The following is a 13811-nucleotide window of genomic DNA, read 5'->3' as shown; positions in this document are numbered from 1 at the left end:
TATCATCTCAATTGATGCAGAAAGCACATTTGACAGAATACTGCACCCTTCCTCAAAAAATCACTTAGAACACCAGGAATAGAAGGAAATTTTCTAAGTATGACTGTGTGGCCTTAAAAGGATTATGTACACTGGAAAAGCGATGTTTTAATCCTGATCCATCTTTTAATCCTTATTCAGCATCATAAATTGGAAGCTTGATTAGATTATCTCTATGGAAATGTGACACGCCCAATTGTGGGTATTACCTTTGATTAGAGGGAGATGTGACTCCACCCATTCCAGATGGGTCTCAATTAGTTTACTGGGATCCTTTAAAAGAGGAAGCATTTTGGAAAAAGCTTGAAAGCTGTGAAAGAGGCATGAGAACCAACAGAGCCCATGCAGCCAAAGACCATTGCAGATGAAGAAGGAAAATGCCCCCGGGGAAGCATCAAGAAACAAGAAGCCTGAACAGAAAGCTAGCAAATGCCACGATGTTCACCATATGCCTTTCCAGTTGAGAGAGAAACTCTGAACTTCATTGGCCTTTCTTGAGTGAAGGTAACCTCTTGTTGGTGCCTTAATTTGGACATTTTTATAGACTTGCTTTAATTAGGACATTTTCATGGATTTAGGACTGTAAACTTGCAACTTAATAAATTCCCCCTTTTAAAAGCTATTCCATTTCTGGTATATCACATTCCAGCAGCTTGCAAACTAGAACAGATTTTGGTACCAGAGAAGTGGTGGTGCTGCTGCAGTTTGCAAATACCAAACATGTTGGAATGGCTTTTTAAGTGGATAAGGAGAAGATTCTGGAGTTCTAAGGAGCTTGATAGAGAAGGCCTAAAATGTTTTGAAGAGACTGTTGATAGAAATGTGGACTCTAAAGATACTTCTGAAGAGACTCTAGACAGAAATGAGGCATTTGTTATTGCAAACTGGAAGGAAGATGAACCTTGTCTTAAAATGGCAGATAATCTGACAAAGTTGACTAGTGGCTTTGGCTGAAAGGCAGATCTTTTTTTTTGAAAATAGATTTTAAAAGCCATGAACTTGGATATTTAGCAGAAGAAATTTCCAAATTAAATGTGGAAAGTACAGCCTGGTTTCTCCTCACAGCTTATAGTGAAATGCGAGAGGAAAGACATAAGTTGAGAACCGAACTCTTGGGTACAAAAAAACGAAAAATTGATGCTCTGGAAAATTCTGGGTTTCCAGGAAGGGAGACCCCAGAGAATCATGCCCCACATGAAGATTTTACCAAATGTGGAATCAATCAGCCATTTCAGAGAAAGCCAGGATTGGAGATGGACTTATCCAGGAAGGATTTGTGGAAACTCCTTCTGCTGAGGGGCATGATCCTTGCTTACTACATAGAAAGCCAACAAGAGTGTTGTGGGGTCTGTCTAAATGGAACCACTGTCAGTCTGAACTAAAAGGCTCAGAAAGGGGACAAACGGAAGGTAAAATGTCTTCAGAGGCAGAACCATGGAGGCTGGGGCCTGAAGTCAAAAAGCCCTGGGCCAGGAGAGCAGATGCACCCAAGCATGTGGAGAGGGTGAATTTGCCCCAAAGGCAGAGGATGGGTCTTCCATCATATTGCAGTGGAAGACTGGTGCCACCTCAGGCCTTAGAGAGGGTGGAGTACATTCCTTGGCAATTGGAGAAAACCTGGCTGCCACCACATGGAGGGAGTGTGTGCCCTGGAGATGGCAGTGAGCCTGGGTGTGACTCCAATGCTGGAGAGGGTGGAGCTGAGAAAAAAGTGGTCTCCCCAATGTCCCCCAAGGTTGCATTAGGAGAGAATCAGGCCACTGCATAGGCCCTTGGAAAGGGTGGGACTGCCACTTTCTAATGCCCAGAAGATAAATGACTCTCAGACTTTGAAATCTAATGGAGTTTGCTTTACAGGTTTTCAAAGCTTGGGTCTGTTGACTCCTGTGTTCCTTCCAATTTATCCTTACGGAAATGAGTATATGTATCCTGTGACTGTTCCACCTTTGAATGGTGGCAGCAAATAACTTGTTCTGAGTTTTTACAGGTCGAGTCAGAGGAGAATTTTGCCTTAGGACAGACCATGCCTGTAACTAACGTTGATAAGTTAAGAGGACGTTTGGGTTTTCTATTTGGTGAGGGTGTGTTTATTTGTTATCTTTCTCTTGGAAACAGTGAAATTATCTAAAATTGAGAGTGTTGATGGACTGCTGACTTTAAACATCATACATGATGCCCAATGAACGGAGGTGGCTGAATGATGCACTGACTGAGAATTAGATTGGTATATACATATGATTGAACATTGTGCTGCTACAAAAAGAAAAGAAGTCACGCAACATTGTGAATGAACCTGTGGGACTTTTGGCGAGGTAAATTGAGCCAGAAAGAAAAGAATAAATATTGTATGTTCTCATTTAGAAAATACTTATAAGAAAACAGGGGCCTACCTAGATTGTAAGCTCTTATAGCAGTCACATTTAGTCAAGAGCAGTAATTGCTATTTCTGGACTTTGGGGAGCTGTTTTATATATGTATAACCTGGTATTTAAAGATAAGAGCAAAGCTGATCAGGTTGGGATTAAGGTAATTCAGAATACAGAGGTAAGGAAGGCTTGTCTGTATTTTAGAACCTCATCTACTCTTTGAGACCAAAGGAAGAAAGGTTTAATTTGTCCAGAACTTAAATTTTCTGTAGCACGTAATCTTACTCAACTTATCCGGATAGATCAAACATAGGGATCTCAAAATAAGAATGAGGACATTTAATCCTGTATAGTTTAATGTAATGCCTGGCTACATACCAATGTATATTAAGCAGATAATCAAAAAGTATCAGCAAAGTCACTTGAGAGATCAGAGAAAAATATGGAACTATTAAACTTTACCAATAGGGAATCCCCTGATACTGTGTCAAACATTAGAAACACCCAAATCAATGGGCCAAGACCTTGGTCGTGAGGTTTGCTCTTGTGAAGCTTATTTATGTAGTGGAGTAGCTTAGTCTACCTATAAGCATGCCTAAGAATTACTTTCGGAGGACTTCTGTAGTTGCTCAAATGTGGCCTCTCTCTCTCTAAGCCCAACTCTGCAAGTGAAATCATTGCCCTCCCCGCTATGTGGTACATGACATCCAGGGGTGAAAGTTTCCCTGGTGGTGTGGGAGATGATTCCCAGGGATGAGCCTGGCCCTGGCACCATGGGATCAACAATGCCATCCTGACAAAATGAAGGGAAAGAAGTGTAACAAATGGGGCATCAGTGGTTGAGAGAATTCACAGTCAAGAAGCTACTCTGGAGGTCAGTTTTCCGCAAGCTTCAGTTAGATATTGCTATCTATCATAATTTGCCAAATTCCAACCAAAGCCATTCCTGACAATTCTTAAGAACAGCTAGGGCATTATATAAGATTCTACAAAGGTTCCATGCACTAGGATAACTTTCCAGAAACCTATAACCTCCAGATGGGTCCCTGGACAAGATAAGTCCTAAAATACACAAGGGTCAGCTTCTCCAAAACATCAACTAGTTCCATTCCCCTATCCCATAATATTGACAGGCCCTTCCAATGTGAGAAATTTAGAGTGGGCATAGCTCAAATGGCCTTAAAGACTTGGAGAAAGATCAAAGGTGATGGTGGATTTATACAGAGAAGGTAGAGTTTAACAAATGAGTATGATTGCTGAATCATTATATTGTTATTTCTTTTAGTCGGTATCTTAGGGCAGCTAGAAGTAAACCTAAAATTGCAAAATTGTAACTGATACCAAACTCTGAAATCTACAACTAATTGTTGTGATATGCCTTGAAATTTATCGATTTTTTTGTATATATGTTATTTTTCACAAAAAAAGAAAATAAATCAATTGTGATGATAAATGCACAGCTATACGATGATATCATGAACCACTTATTGTATATATACATGGTATGTGAATATATAATATACAATAATAAAAACTCTATAGATACCTACCTTTAAAAAAAATTCCACTCCCGGCTCTATGGGTGGTTCAGTGGTAGAACAGTTGCCTTTCATGCAGGAGACCCGGGTTCGATTCCTGGACCATGCACTCCCCCCCAAAAAATTTCCATTCTAAATGGCAACTAAAAGAATCAAATATCTAAGAATAAATCTAACCAAAATCAGATGTAAATCTGACTTGTATACAGAAAAATAAAAGCATTGCTAAAAGATATCAAGGAATACCTAAATAAATGGAAAGACATTCTGTGTTCAATTATTTGAACATTAAATATTTTTATGATGTCAATACTCACCAAAGGATTTTAGAGATTCGATGCAATCTAATCAAAATCCCAACAAACCTCTTTGAACAAATGGAAAAGCCAATTATCAAATCTATATGGAAGAGTAAGGAGCCCTGAACAGCTAAAGATATCTTGAAAAAAAAGAATGAAGTTGGAGGACTCACATCCCAATTGTAAAAGTTATTACAATGCCATAGTAATCAAAATAGCATGGTACTGCAACAAGGACAGACATACAGACCAATGTAATAGAATTAAGAGCTCAGAAATCAACCCTCACATTTATGGCCAACTAATTTTTGACAAAGAGGCAAAGACTGCCTCATTTTCATTCACTTCAAGTATTTTCTGATTTCTATTTTAATTTTTATCTGACCATTATTAGGACTATGCTGTATACTTTCAATGTGTTTGTGAATTTCTTAAAATCTTTCTTTTATTGATTTCTAATTTCATCGCATTGCCATTGTAGAGGATACTTTGCATGATTTCAATCCTTTTAAATTTATTGAAGGTGTTTTATGGGTTGATAAACATGTGCATTCTGCCATTGTTGACTGGAGTGTTATATAGATGTGTATTAGGTCTTGTTGGTTTACAGTACTGTTGAAGCCTTTCATATCTTTGTTGATATTTACTCTAGATTTTATATTCTTTATTGAAGATGGAGTATTGAAGTTGCCAACCATTATTGTTGAATGGTCTACTTGCCCTTTCAATTCTGTCCGTTTTTGTTTCATGTATCATAGGGCTCTGTTCTTAAAGGCATGATTGTTTTTAATGACTTCTCTAAACCTTTATACCATAAGACAGAATTATTATTTCATCTTCATATAATTCCATAGCTCAGTCTCCATTAAGTCTATAATACCACTTTTCCCGCCATTTTCATGATTTTTAGTTCTTATCTTTTTACCCACTGTGTCTCAGTTGTCTCTGAATTATATCATCTCATAAAGTGTGAGGGAGAAAATAGGTAGTCAATAAATATTAATTAAATGAATGAATGAATCTTCCTACTTATATTTAGCATCAAAGATATTCTTGCTATGCTTAGCATTTTTATTTCAATTTTATGATAACTAACATTCTCAAAGGCAAATTCAAAAAGTGCAAGTGGCATTTGAAAACATCAAGTAAAACTTGTTTAAAACACCATCCAAAATTTTTCTTTGCACATTTCATAAAATGTCATATGCACTTCAGTTATATGAGAACCTTAGCACAGCTTATAAGGTAGAGTTCTGTACCTTTCTATATCTTTACTTGTATATCTTTAAAATGTTTTTACATAAGTTGTTTTACTTCTTTTACTTATTTTCTATTGAGCTTAAATTCTTCCACCCATTATACCCTTAGGGGGTGTCAGAAGAAGTAATAAACTGGAAAAGGAAAAATATACAGGAGTATTAAACATTTGTCTTTTTTATTTATATTCTATTTGCTATTTACCATTAGTCAGGCTTCTAACCTAGAGTGGCAACACAGCAGGAAATAACACATGATTTACTATGAGAAAACATTCAGCATTCAATTTTGAGAAATGGAGACATGATATTAGAGAAAATTTTAGAGAGTTTACTGTGAAATTTGTATTACTGTCTTTAAATGTGATACAATCCTTTACTTATGTGATTGTATACTCATACTGCTAAATATTTGGAAACTGGTTTGGCTACTTAAGAGAGGTAGCAAGAAAAGTACTTAAAAGCAAACATTTTTAAAACTCTGATGGCACAACCAGTAATCTTATTAGAAGTATTAGCCTTTTAAAGAAGGTCTCCTCATAAGCCTTATGTTTGAAAACATATAGATGAATTTAACTTCTATAATATTATAATTAATATTTTTTCTTCCAAAATTTCATCAAGTCAAATTCTTGCAGGAAAGTAGGACATTTGAAGTGTTCTATTACAATGTGTGGGGGAAGAGGGGGAAGATAGATTTGTATCATTCAATATTTTGTATAACATTGTTTCTTTTGTGGCCCAGAGAACACATTTCAAGATAACTATCCTGCCATAGAAGTGCAGTATGTGATCATATAACAAAACTAACTGACCACATGTACATAGTGTTCCAAAGACCATTCATTCATTCACTCATCAAACACTGGGGTGCAGACTTTGTGCCAGATGCTTGGTTAGGAAAACTGGTGATTTAGAGATGAATAACACCTAATTCTCCACTCTTGAGCAACTCACAACTTAGTAGGGGTTGGGGAAATAAATTTATTCATTCATCATTCATTCACTCACTCATGTATGCACCCTGATTTGTCATTTACTAGCTTTGTGACATTAAGCAAGTTACTTAATCTTTCTCTGCCTCAGTTTCCATATATGTAAAATAGGAGTAACAATATCAGTCATCTTGTAGAATTGTTTACACTCAGCAAATGATTAATAAATGTTAGCTATTATTATCATTGTCAGACTACCAGGTGTTAGTTCTTACTATCATCAAAATACTAGATTGATAAAAGAAAAGTAATTCTTGACTCTGTGGAATTTCAGTCTAGTTGAGGAGATGCACAATTAACAAATAACAAGTCAATATAAAATATAAACTGTGATAGGTACAATGAAGATAGAAATTAAACAATTCATAGGCGCTATATTTGGGGCCATTTTAAACAGAAAAATCACCAAAAAAAATCACAACTATGAGAGAAACAGGGCACTAATGAGGGAGCTAAAATAAGAAGGCACAGCATAGCCTTGCTCAATCTCAGATGGGAAAGTGTGTTTCACCACTCATTTGAGAAAAATGTTTATAAGTTGTCAGAACATATTTTTATGAAAAAATTGTTCTTCAATCCATATTTCTTGTATTAGAATAATTTGTAAATATTTTCTACTCAATTGAGATATTTTCCTATGAAATTTATTTAAACATTGGAGGGTGTTCTATGATAGTTATGAACATGAACTTTACAAGCAGGTGGACGTGGTGGGTTAGAAACCCAGCTTCAGCCATATTTAATTGCATAACCTTGTAAAAGTTACTTAACCTGTCTTGGCCTTAGTTTCTTCACCTGTAAAATGCAGACAATAATTCTTTCCCTGAAGAGAGTTAGTAATGATTAAAAAGTATAATATAAAATAAAATATTTGCAACATTTCCTGCCACAGAATAAGCACTAAGTAAAATACATTATTATTGTTATTATGAATCATGAGATCAGAAAGGACTGAAGTTATTTAAACTTTAAGAAATAACTTAAGAATAGCTCTAAAGTTTTCTGATCAGAAAATAATGGGAGAGGTACTTTATCTGCATTTATTACAGCATATTATAAAGCAACAATAATTAAAACTATAAGAAACAGGCAGAAAAATGGAACTGAATAGAACCAAAGCAGACTATATCTAAGAGTTTACTATAAGGTAAAATCAATATTATTTCTTGAATGAGAGGGAAAGAATTCTTTAATAATGTTGAAACAACAGGTCAACTATTTTTTTGGAGATATCAATTTGAATGTTCACTTCATATCTTATAAAAAATAAGAGAAATGATAAAAATACTCCCCTTGTAAAACAAGAAGAAAATGGAAGTGAATATTTATTAAATATCAGAATAGGCAACTGAAAAATAATAAAAGAAAAGGTCGAGACATTTTACTAGATTAAAAGCATCACATTTCAAATTCCATATAAAAAATCATATACCAAATTAAAGGAAAAATGACAAATTGAGAACTACAATAAATATGATGGAAAAATGGTTAACATGCTTAATATACAAAGAATTCATGTGTATCAGTAAGAAAAACAATAAATCCCTAATAGAAAAACATATGAATATACAACTTATTAAAAAAAACAATAATTTTAAAACATGGGGAAAATGTTTAACTTTCTACTGTGTAAATGAAAAAGCAAATTAAAATTACCAGATACCTTCTCTCCTTCTAAATTATTTAATGCATGCAATTATTAAAGTATAAATATCTTATGTGGTAAAAGATTTTGTAACGGGGTAGTCTAATACCATGCTAGTTAAAACCTAAACTAATTTAACTATTATATAAAATAATTTGGACATACATATCAAGGTTATTAAAAATACGCACACTAATATACTAAGCAATTTTACTTCTATTAATATCTTCATAGAAAATCATCCGAACTGCAGACAAAGCCTAATCATGAAAAAATTCAGTGCAACATGATTGATAATCTTTTTTAAAAAGGAGAAAATTATCTATATGTCCTACGATATAGAATGAGCCCAATAAATAGTGGTGCATCTGTACCAAGAAATATAGAAGATCCTTAACATTCTTGGGTTTAATCTTTGTGGTTTCAACTATTTGGAAATAGCCCAAAAGTTCATCATATGTTATTTCCAGTAGAGTAATTTGAAATTTTACTTAACAATGGGAGGCCCAGATTAAAACTGGAGTTATTTGACTGTGGATTAAAGCTATCAGCATTCTGTAGAGAAGGTCGATTTATGGTGTGTCATGGGAACACATGGCTCAGGCACAACAGAAACTTTCAAAACATAACTGCTTTATTACTTACATAACACAAGGGTTCAAAAGAGAAGAGGAAGAGATCCCTTCATTGCCATTCTCCTGGGGAGACCAACTGCTCATGTCAGAGTTGGCAGATGGCAGGTCTACACACCTGCTTTGTGACAGAGAGACAACTCTGCTGCTAAAGAGTGGGCATTTATACCCCAGGGGAGGGGGTCCTGCTACTGAGCAAAAAGCATGTAGAAAGCAAACTTTATGCTGAGTCCCTGCCATAATAGGCAGCTGGGTTGTTTGTTCTCAGTTTGGGTATGGGTCAGGCAGTTCCCTTAGTCCTAACACTTCTCCCTGGCTCCTAAATAGAAACATATTGAAACATTTGCACACAAAACAAAAAAGGAAGATAAGGAACGGCTGGGAGATGACCACTGAGCACATCCATGAATTCCCCAGCACATCCCATATTCTGTTGTCACATTGGTGTTGGCTACAGTATTCCTCATAGGGTAAGCAAAAGTCGAAACAGCTTTTAAAAATCTGGATAAAATTACTGCCAATGAGTATCAACTCAGGGCTGTGGTGGCTGTGCTGGTTTGAAAAGATGTAAGTCCCCTAGAAAAGCCATGTTTTAATCTCAACTCCCATTTCCTAAAGGTAGAATAATCCCTATTCAATACTGTATGTTTGAAACTGTAATCAGATCATCTCCCTAGATGATGTGATTTAGTCAAGAGTGGTGGTTAAACTGGATTAGGTGACGACATGTCTCCACCCATTTGGGTGGGTCTTGATTGGTTTATTGGAGTCCTATGAAAGAGGAAACATTTTGGAGAAGGAGACTCAGAGAGAGCAGAGAATGCTGCAGCACCACAAAGCAGAGAGTCCACTAGCCAGCGACCTTTGGAGATGAAGAAAGAAAATGCCTCCCAGGGAGTTTCATGAAACCAGGAGCCAGTAGAGAAATCTAGCAGATGACGCCATGTTCACCATGTGCCCTTCCATCTGAGAGAGAAGCCCTGACTGTGTTTCGCCATGTGTCTTCTCACTTGAGAGAGAAACCCTGAACTTCATCGGCCTTCTTGAACCAAGGTATCTTTCCCTGGATGGATGCCTTTGATTGGACATTTCTATAGAGTTGTTTTAACTGGGACATTTTCTTGGCCTTAGAACTGTAAACTAGCAACTCATTAAATCCCCTTTTTTAAAAGCCTTTTTTTTTCTGGTATATTGCATTCCAGCAGCTAGCAAACTAGAACTGTGGCAATCATAAAATTAAGGATGTATGTAGACATTTAAAACCATGCATGTAAAGGTATTTTTAATTAAATGAGCAAATGCTCATAAATCTTAGGGGAAAAAGCAATACATAAAATCATATATACCATGTAACAATATTTTTTATACAAAAAGTGTGACTTGAAGGAAATATACAACATTTTTGTAGTGAAAACCTGGCCTGCAACATCCACCACCAAGGCCAACCGCCCACACGTCCATGGAGCAGGGACTGTTGAGATGAAAGGTGATAGATGAAAATGGACTTGCATTGCAACCTCAAGAGCCAAACTAATTTTTTGATGCAAAAGTTTTTCAGAAACTTCCTATACATTCCCATTTGATCATCACAACAGTCCTGTAAGGAGCTAATGCTACACACATGGATAGTGATCAAATTGTTGTGGAAGTACATGAAACTGTTTCTGTTTCCGATGCTGTAGATTCAGACATAACTGTGCATAACTTTGTTCCTGATGCCTAGATTTGGTTGTGATCCAAGATGTTATTGAGGAAGGTTTTACAGAAGATGTTCAATGCCCAGATATCATGGAAGAAGCAGATGTATCTGAAATTGCCACCATTCCAGAGCAATTGCTGGATTCAGATATAACTGAAGAAGTTTTTTTAGCACATTGCACAGTCCCAAGTGATGACTGAGTTTCTGACATTACTTTAGCCTCAGTGTCTATGTCAGAACATGTCTTGGTGAGTGAATCTATACATGTGCCTGATGTTGGAGACATTGAACATGTGGTTCATGATAATATAGTACAAGCAGAAGTCAACACTGATCCTCTGACAACCAACATACTTTCAGAATAGATATTGGTAGCAGAGTACCACTGAAGCAGTCATAGATGCCCACGGGATCCCTGTGGACCAGCAGGATGATGACAAAGGCAACTGTGAGGACTACCTTATGATTCCCTTGGATGATGCTGACAAAATAGAATAAGATGGTTCCTCTGGAATGACCATAGAGGCAGAGTAGGAAATTGATCCCTGTAAAGTGGATGGTACTTGCCCTGAAGTTATCAAAATTTACATTTTCAAATCCCACCCTGGAGAGGATGACTGTAGAGAGTGACTCTGAGAAAGACCATGAAGTTGAACTATTAATCAGAATAACAGTGTTCATGTTCCAAGAGAAAAGATGTTCTATATGGCTATAGATGATTTTTATGAAGGAGACGAAAATTGAAATGGAAGCAAAATCACTGATGAAATTTATATGCAACTGATGGTGAGAGAGGAGGATGGCAAATGGCAAATGGATGATAATGAAATGTGAACCTTCATGCCAATAACATGGGCAGCAGCTTCTGGTAATAATTCTGATGAATTGAAAACTGGAATAGCACTGCAAGTGTTAAGTTTGGATGGCTGCTAAAAAGAGAGAGAGAGAGAGAGAGAGAGAGAGAGAGAGAGGAAACAATCTAATTTCAGACAGTACCAAACAGCAATAATTGTTGGCCCTGATGAATACCCCTTGACTGTCTATCCTTGCGTGATTTGTGGGAAGAAGTTTAACTCAAGGGGTTTCTTGAAGAAGCACATGAAAAGCCAACCTGAATGCCTTACCAAGAAGAAATACCACTATACTGACTGTGATTACACTACCAACAAAAGGATAAATTTACACAACCACCTAGAAAGCCACAAGCTGACCAGCAAGGCAAAGAAGTCATTGAATGTGACAAGTGTGGGAAGCATTTCTCTCATGCTAGGGCTTTGTTTAGTCAGAAAAAAAAAAAACAGTGCATAAGGAAAAAGAAGCCAACAAAATGCACTAGTGTACATTTTGTGACTACGAGACTGCTGAGCAAGGGTTTTTGAATCCATCAACTTTTAGCAGTCCACAGTAGGAACTTTCCTCATATTTGTGTGGAGTGCAGAGATTTTCATCATCCAGCAGAGCTCAAAAAGCACATACAAATCCATACTGGGGAGAAACCATACCAATGCCAATATTGCATATATAGTTCTGCAGATTCTTTGAACTTGAAAACTCGTGTAAAAACTAATCATAGTAAAGAGATGCCATTCAAGTCTGACATTTGTCTTCTCACTTTCTCTGATACTAAAGAGGTACAGCAACATGCTTCCATCCTCAAGAAAGCAAAACACACCAGTGTTTGCATTGAGACTGTAAGAGTTCGAACTCAAGAGAATAGAGTTTGCTGAAACATAATTTCAGTTTACACAAAGGACTATTCCCACAAGTGTGGCATGTGTGATAGATAAAGGCTTTCACAGACCTTTGGAACTCAAGAAACATGTGGCTGCTCACAGAGTTAAAAAAAAATGCACAGGTGTAAACATCGTGATTATAGGATTTTAGATCGTTTATCCTAAGTCACCATATTCTCTCAGTTCACATAAAAGATCTTCCATTTAGTTGTGTAAGAGATGTAAAATGGGATTTAGGCACAGAATGAGCTTTAAAAGCATAAGAAGATACACAGTGGCAGGAACATTTATCAGTGTGAATATTGTGAGTATAGCACTACAGATGCCTCAGGCTTTAAACAGCACATTATTTCCATTCTCATGGAAGACTATCCTCACCGTTGTGAGTATTGCAAGAAAGGGTTCCTAAGACCTTCAGAAAAGAATGAGCACATAATGCGACATTACAAAGAATTTGGTCTGCCCTAACAATTCTTTCACAAACTTTTGTAGAGATATTGGCCTTGAAGCAGAAAATTCATATTAAAGCCAGTCAGTCTCGTTTACATACAATTCTGTATATTGATTATGCTGTGTACAATAGAATTATTGCATCTAGTTGAATTTTTTACATTTTGTTCAATAGTGTGCTCAAAATTCAATCCCGTTTGTTTACTAAATGAGGAAAAGCAGTAACAAGCAAGTTGCTTTTAATAAAGTAATCCCTGATTCTATATAGAACTTTTCTATCTTAGAGGTTTATATTTATTTAAATATTTACCTTACTTACCTTGATGTTTGATGGTACTCTTCTAAAACCGTTTAACTTAAGGTTAAGGTAACTTCATATTGGTAGCTCTGAAAGTATTCATGTTGACTTTTTTTCCACAAACTTATCACAATAAAATCATCAAAGACATCTACTAATATAAATGGGTGATTTTATGGTCAGGTCTAAATATCATGACATGGAAGTCATTTATTGTCTTGTGCAATATTTTCAAACCACATGACATTGTAAGTTTCATTTGAGATTTTTTAAAACATTTTTATCGTGAAATATAACATATATACAAAAAAGTGATAAATTTAAAGGTATATTTTACCAAATAGTTACAGAAAAAGTTTCAAAGTATTGTATGGGATATAGTTCCACCATTTCAGGTATTTATTTCTAACTGTTCTAAGGCACTAGAGACTAAAAAGAAATATCAATATAATGATTTAGTAGTCATATTTATTAAATTGTATCTTCTCTGTTACAACTCCTCTTTCTTGTGTTATTCTCCCAATCTTTAGGAATATTTGGGCAATGACCATTCTAATGTCTTAATGTTGAAAAGGGGTATCAACATTAAGGGGTAGAGGGATGCAACTGGTTTATGCTCTTGGAAAGACTGGAAACTCTTGGTTTCAGGACTTATCTGGCTTAGGAACCATCTGGAGGTTGTAGGTTTCTGAAAAATAAACTTAGTGAGTGAAACATTTTTGGAGTCTCAGATAGAGGCCTGGGTATTCTTTAGGTATGCAGGAATACTGTTGGTTGGGGCTTAACATACCATGACAATTAGCAATATCAAGCTGAAGCTTGCATAAGAGTAACCTCCTGAATAACCTCTTGAATCCATTT

General features: G+C 36.1%; 1 pseudogene; it reads left to right on the top strand.

Annotated features, from left to right (window-relative positions):
- The first annotated feature begins 10379 nt into the window (after positions 1-10379).
- On the top strand, positions 10380-12670 carry LOC143670465 (zinc finger X-chromosomal protein-like; annotated as a pseudogene).
- The last annotated feature ends 1141 nt before the right edge of the window (positions 12671-13811 follow it).

This window comes from Tamandua tetradactyla, chromosome X, assembly GCF_023851605.1.
Source record: "Tamandua tetradactyla isolate mTamTet1 chromosome X, mTamTet1.pri, whole genome shotgun sequence".
Taxonomy (NCBI): domain Eukaryota; kingdom Metazoa; phylum Chordata; class Mammalia; order Pilosa; family Myrmecophagidae; genus Tamandua; species Tamandua tetradactyla.
The sequence above is the reverse complement of the archived record's forward strand: the minus strand, read 5'-3'. Positions and strand labels throughout refer to the sequence as shown.